The sequence below is a fragment of the Hordeum vulgare genome, chromosome 6H, assembly GCF_904849725.1.
Source record: "Hordeum vulgare subsp. vulgare chromosome 6H, MorexV3_pseudomolecules_assembly, whole genome shotgun sequence".
NCBI lineage: Eukaryota > Viridiplantae > Streptophyta > Magnoliopsida > Poales > Poaceae > Hordeum > Hordeum vulgare.
The window spans coordinates 102,692,753-102,700,429 of record NC_058523.1 but is presented as its reverse complement, the minus strand read 5'-3'; positions in this window follow the sequence as shown (position 1 = coordinate 102,700,429).

The following is a 7,677-nucleotide window of genomic DNA, read 5'->3' as shown; positions in this document are numbered from 1 at the left end:
CCATGTATCCATTGATTGTTAATGCTTTGTTCCGGTGCTCTTTGACAGGAGCACCTTAATATCCATAAATTCCATTTGGCCCCGTTGATAGCGGGATGGTAGGACAAAAGATGTCGTGCAAGTTCTTATTGCAAGCACGTACGACTACCTCGGGATACATGCCTAATGCTTGATATATGCCTAGATGATCATTACTTTTCTATGTGCCTTGCCCCAAGTAAAATACATGATATCTCTCATCCATGTCCAACCATCCATCTCCTTAGCCTATAGTGTTTTAATCCTGCTGGTCACAAGTAGTTTTACTTCCGTTGTTTTACTTTCGTTGTTTTGCCGATATTATTTCCGTTGCCACCATCACTTCCATATCACCGCTGCTACTAATATTTCGTTGCCAAGCAAGTATCTTTCAGGTGCGGTTGAATTGACAACTCAACTGTTAAAGCTTATAAATATTCTTTGGGTCCCCTTATGTTGAATCGATAAATTGGGTTAACTTACCCGCGAAGACTGTTGCGATCCCCTACACTTGTGGATTATCAAGACCTTTTTCTGGCGCCGTTGCCGGGGACCATAGCTTTATTTACAAGTCTACTTGGAGTTATTTTGCTTGTTGTGATTTATTCACTATGGGTAAGAAAGGAGACCCCACGGTTCCAATTTTACCATCCACTACTAGAAAAGGTACTGTTCTCAGCACTAGCGCTACGCTTGATTCACCTTCCATTATAAGTAAGTTTTCTTCACCACCACCACATGCTGCTTCTACCGACTCTGTTACTATGCCTGATACTTTTGATGATGCTTCGACTACTATTGATGAGCCTGGTTTACTTGGTTATTTTATTGAGACTGAGATTGCTAAGGCTGCTAAGCAGTCTGGAATTGAACTTCCTGTTACACGCTATCCCATTGGTAGATCTTTTGGTTACCCAGACTTGAGTGGTCTCAAGGAAATAATTCTTGATGATGATTATATTGAACTTGAAAAGCTGCTTGAAAAGCATTCTATGAAGAACAAGTTTACTCCTAATCCTAAGTTTGTTTCATCTCCTATTTGCATTGAGGATGCTGATTTTGATTTCTGTGTTGATCTTTCACTTATATCCACAGTTGAAGCTGACCCTTTTTATGGCAGAGAAAATGACGATGCTATTGCACACCTTACCAAACTCACCGAGTTGGGTGGCTTATTCACTACAGAGGACAAGAAGAGAAATTATTATGTTACTAAGCTACTTCCTTTCTCTTTGAAGGAAGACGCTAAAGCATGGTATGATGCACTACCATGTGGTTCTATTAAGAGTCCTCAAGATTTAGCTCAATCCTTTGTTCCTAAATATTTTCCTGCTCATAAGCAACATGTCGCTTTACAAATAATGTATAACTTTAAACAGTTGCAGGATGAGCACCTCCCTAAAGCTTGGGGGAGGTATTGCACTTTAATTAAGGCTAGACCGGTACATGGAATTCCTAAGAATGAATTGCTTGATATATTTTATGCTGGTCTAACTAATGAATCTAGAACCTACCTGGATAGTTGTGATGGTTGAGTTTTCAGGGAAAGAACACCAGACGATGCCGAAGAATTAATGGGAAAGATAGCTAAGAATCATAATGATTGGTCCGTTCCTGAACCACCTCCATCACCCAAGAAGAGAGGTATGCTTTTCTTGAGCCCAGAAGTTATGCAAGAAGCCAAGAAGTCTATGAAAGAAAGAGGTATTAAAACTGAAGATGTGAAGAATCTACCTCCTATTGAGCAATTGTGTGAGCCTACCACTCACCCACCTATGGTAGAGGTACACTCTCTTATAGAATTTAATGCAAGTGACGTCCCTCATGGTAAGCCTCCTGATCAATGTTTAGATGAGCTTGATAATTTCATTGTCAAGCAAAATCACTTTAATGAGCGGATTCAAAGCCAATTGCATGATAATTCCCTTGCTATTAAAAGTTTGCTTGATGTTTTAAATAGAATTGTTAATGATGTTAAAGGTCTTGTTAAGCATTTTCATATGGTTCAAACTCAGCTTGAACAAATTTCTAATGCGCAAAAAGATTTTCTTGCTAACAATGCCAAACAAGTTGATACGTAGGCATACGGTTTAAATACCCGGGGAGGTACACATACCCAGGACCCCCTTTATCCACAGGGGCATCCAAAGAGGATTGAGCAAGATTCTCAGTTGCATAAGAAGACATTGTTAGCTCCCCGAAGAAGAAGAAGAAACATAAGGAAGCTGGCAACTCTAATGATCCCATAACTGAGGAAGAACCTATTGTTTATCCTAATAGTATATCTATTTCTGATGCTGAAACTGAGGATGGTGCTGAACCTGATAAAGATAATGAGAAGATTGATCCTCCTGAGATACGAGAAGAAGAAGCAAAATACAAGCGCAAAAGGTATACTAGAGAAGATATTGTTGCAAGAAAACATGGGAAGGAAAGAGAACCATGGGTACAAAAATCAATGCCCTTCTCAGGTAAGTCTCTCAAAACTAAAGAAGAAGAGCATTACAATAAATTTTGTGAATGGATGAAACCTATTTTTCTTCAAATTCATTTGACTGATGCTATTAAGTTGCCTCCGTACTCAAGGTATATGAAAGATATTGAAAGTTCCTAATGAGGCAATATCTACTATGCTTGCTAATTACTCTTTCAGTGGCAAGATTCCTGAGAAGCTTGGTGATCTAGGTATACCCACCATTCCTTGCTCCATAAAAAATATTTATGCCAGAACTGCTTTATGTGATCTTGGTGCAGGAGTGAGTGTTATGCCTTTCTCTCTTTACAAAAGGCTTTGTCTAGATAAACTAATCCCTACAGATATCTCTCTTCAAATGGCTGATGAGTCGACAACCGTTCCTGTAGGTATTTGTGAGGATGTTCCCGTTGAAGTTGCTAATTGCTTGATACTCACTGACTTTGTTGTGCTTGACATGCCCGAGGATGGGAGGATGTATATTATTCTTGGTAGACCTTTTCTTAACACCGCAGGTGCTATTATTGATTGCAATAAAGGAAAGGTGACCTTCAATGTTAATGAGAAGGAGCACACGATATATTTTCTGAAGAAGATTGATAAAAGGCATGGCCTTAATTCTATTAAGAATATTGAGACCGTGAAGGTTGGAGAGTGGGATTGTCCTCTACATGTGCACCACAAATACAAAACCATTATGGCGGGGACAATATCCACTGAAATAAAGGTACCATGATTGCTTTATGAGAAGTGAAACTTTTTGCTCAAATATAACACCTGTTTGGTGGTAAGACTTGATCAACTTTGCTAACAAATATGTTTTATGTGAGTAAAAAAGAGAAGCTTGTTATGTTTTCATTTCTTTTATCTTCCTTCCTCCTTGCTGTACCAAAGTTTTATGTTTTTGAAACTTCATATGTCTAACCACTGTTTCGAGCTTACCGGAAGTTTTGGAGCTTTCAATATTTCTTTTTTTTTTCAAAAGTGAAGTTGTCAGAAAAATTCCAGAAAATTTAAAATGAAAATTTCCATTGAAAAAGTGACGCAGGGGCACGTGGGGCCAGCCAGGGGGGCCACCCTTTGTCCAGGCGGCCAGCTGGCGCGGCCTGCCCCCTGGCCACACCAACAAGTCGCCTGGGCCCACCTAGGCCCCTTTCCAGAAATGAGCTTGTTTGGAAAAGCGAAGGGATGGCTTGGGAAGAAGAGACCCGAGCCTACCGATAGATTAACTAGAGCCGCAACTTCATCCTCTATTGTGAGGACAAGTTACAATGATGATATCGTGCCACCGGAGTTGTTCCGCGAGACGGACACAACATGTGCCATGGCATACCCGTGTTTAGATTTTCTTATGGCGGCAGGTATTAAGAATGAGTTTGATAACATTTGTGCAGCTGCAGGTTTGATACATCTCATAACACGACGTGTGCAACAATATCCAAAACTCACCTATTATTTTGTCAACTGGCTTAGATATAATAATAAAAATTCTATGATTGAATTCATATTATATGAGGATGTCTTTACCATGTCTTTGACAGAATTTTGTGATATTATAGGTGTGCGGAATGTCGGGAAGACGACCAAAATGAACGTTCAGCCATACTAGGTGAAATCCCTATTCGCTTCCCTTTGCAGTAAGGATCAGCGAGAAATTCACCGAGGAAAGATCTCCAGCATTGATACGTCTCCGTCATATCAACTTTTTCCAACTCTTTTGCCCTTGTTTTGGACTCTAATTTGCATGATTTGAATGGAACTAACCCGGACTAACGCTGTTTTCAGCAGAATTGCCATGGTGTTGTTTTTGTGCAGAAATAAAAGTTCTCGGAATGACCTGAAAATTTACGGAGATTTTTTTTGGAATTAATGAAAAATACCTGCGCAAAGATCCACCAGAGGAGGTGAGCCAGTGGGCCACAAGCCCAGGGGCCGCGGCCACCACCCTGGCTGCGCCGTGAGGGCTTGTGGGGCCCACGAGGCTCCACCGCCTCCAAACTCAGCTCTATATATTCTGTTTCTCCCGAAAAAATCAGAGAGAAGGATTCATCGCGTTTTACGATACGGAGGCGCCGCCACCTCCTGTTCTTCATCTGGAGGGCAGATCTGGAGTCCGTTCTAGGCTCCGGAGAGGGGAAATCGTCGCCATCGTCATCATCAACCTTCCTCCATCGCCAATTCCATGATGCTCTTCACCGTTCGTGAGTAATCTCATCGTAGGCTTGCTGGACGGTGATGAGTTGGATGAGATCTATCATGTAATCGAGTTAGTTTTGATGGGGATTGATCCCTAGTATCCACTATGTTCTGAGATTGATGTTGCTACTACTTTGCCATGCTTAATGCTTGTCACTAGGGTCCGAGTGTCATGATTTCAGATCTGAACCTATTATGTTGTCGCCAATATATGTGTGTTTTAGATCGTATCTTGCAAGTTGTAGTCACGTACTATGTGTGATGACCCGGCAACTCCGGAGTGACAATAGCCGGAACCACTCCCGGAGATGACCATAGTATGAGGAGTTCATGTATTCACCACGTGTTAATGCGTTGGTCCGGTTCTTTAGTAAAAGGAGAACTTTAATATCCCGTAGTTTCCATTAGGACCCCGCTGCCACGGGAGGGATGGACAATAGATGTCATGCAAGTTCTTTTCACTAAGCACATATGACTACATACGGAATACATGCCTACATTAGATTGAAAAACGGGAGCTAGTTACTTATCTCTTCGTGTTATAGCTGTTACATGATGAATCATATCCGGCATACTCATCCATCACCGATCCACTGCCTACGAGTCTTTTATTACTGGTCCGCTACGTTACTTTGCCGCTACTGCTGTTACTGCTGCTGTTGTTACTGTGTTGCTACTGCTGTTACTTTGCTGCTACTGCTGTTACTCTGTTGCTACTACTGTTACTCTGCTGCTACTGCTGTTCCTTGCTGCTGCTGTCACTACTACTGTTACTTGCTACTTTGTTGTTACCTGCTGCAAGACATTTTTCTGGCGCCACTGATACAACAAGTCAGGAATAGTATGCCTTCAACAAACCTTTTTCTAGCACCGTTGCTATCATACCACTTTGCTACTAATACTTTGCTTGCAGACACTAATCTTTGAGGTGTGGTTGAATTGACAACTCAGCTGCTAATACTTGAGAATATTCTTTCGCTTCCCCTTGTGTCGAATCAATAAATTTGGGTTGAATACTCTACCCTCGAAAACTGCTACGATCCCATACGCTTGTGTGTTATCAAGGCTTCTGGTGCCGTTGCCGGGGAGGCACAACTATATTCTCTGAGTCACTTGGGATTTTTGTCTGCTGGTCGCTATGAGGAATCCGAAAGATCCAAGAACTGAAATCTTGCCCTCCACTACGTGGACAGGTAAGGAGCTGCCATCTAGCTCTGCACTTGATTCACCTTCAGTTATGAGTAAGTTTGCGACATCGCCTCCTGCTAGAAATCTTGATATGTCGTATGTGCTTGATGATGCTACTTCTGCTGCCTATGATGCTTATGATGATGATATGCTTGATACTACTTTGCCTGATGATGCTATGCCTGATACTGCTATGCCTTATGATGCTACTACTGCTTTGCCTGATGATGCTATGCCTGATACTGCTTTGCCACTAGGTGCATTCCTTGATGCATAAATTGCCAGAGTTATTGCTAGATGTGATGATACTTCTGAAACTGCTGATACTATTGAAGTAGAACCTGCTACTATGCCTGAATTGCCTGTTATGACTGAGCGCTATGTTATGGAGGGAGAGATAGCTGAGGACTTTCTTGCATGTAAGGATAGCTATGATGTTGAGATTACTGCACAAGTGGAAAGAAAAATCTCTGAACGCTAGGATGAAATACGACCCGAAGTTTGCTACTTCGCCTATCTTTGTGACCGATAAGGATTATGAATTCTCTGTCGACCCTGAGTTAATCACTTTGGTCGAATCTGATCCTTTTCACGGTTATGAGTCTGAAACGGTTGTAGCCCATCTTACCAAACCGCACGATATAGCCACCCTATGCACTAGTGAGGAAAAGACCAGCCACTATTATATCCTCAAGCTGTTTCCTTTCTCGCTAAAGGATGATGCTAAGACCTGGTTCACTTCTCTTGCTCCTGGTTGTGTGCGTAGCCCCTAGGATATGGTCTACTACTTCTCTAAAAAATATTTCCCTGCCCATAAGAAGCAAGCTGCCTTGCAGGAAATATACAACTTTGCTCAAGCTGAGGAAGAGAGTCTCTCACAAGCTTGGGGGAGGCTCGTCCAGCTACTGAATGCTTTGCCTAATCACCCTCTTGAGAAGAATGAAATACTAGATATCTTCTATAATGGACTTACCGATGCTTCCAAAGACCACCTAGATAGTTGTGCTGGTTGTGTTTTTAGGGAATGAACCATAGAACAAGCTGAGATTCTACTGAATAACATCTTGTGCAATGAGAATGCTTGGACTATTCCCGAACCACCTCCTAAGCCAACTCCGAAGAAAAGAGGTATTCTATTCCTCAGTCCTGAAGATATGCAAGAAGCCAAGAAACTATGCGAGAGAAAGGCATTAAATCTGAAGATGTCAAAAATCTACCACCTATCGAAGAGATCCATGGTCTTGATAACCCGATACAGGTAGTAGAAGTAAACTCTCTGCGTAGGTTTGATGAGAGTGATATTCCTTTTGATAAACCTGCTAGCTTATGCCTGGATGAATTTGATAACTTTGTTGCCAAACAACAAAGTTTCAATGATTATGTTAGCAGACAATTGGAACAAAATGCTCGTATGCTTAGTCATTTAAGTGCTTGTGTGGACAGAAATGTCAACGATCTTAAGCTCCTGAGTAAACATGCCTCTATGGTTACTACTAAAGTAGAACAAGTAATTAAAGCTCAGAATGACTTGCTCGATGAGTTGAATGACAATTCTATCAAAGTCGTTACTAGAGGCGCTAGAATGACCCAGGAACCTTTGTATCCTGAGGGTCACCTAAAGAGAATTGAACAAGATTCTCAAGGAGTTAGCACTCATGCACCTAGTCATCCTAGAAAGAAGAAGAGAGATGATAGGAACCTGCATGCTGGCAACCCTGTTGCTGCTACCCCTGAGAGTCCAAACGATGTCTCCGCCTCTGATGCTGAAACACAATCTGGTGATGAACATGAGCCTAATGATG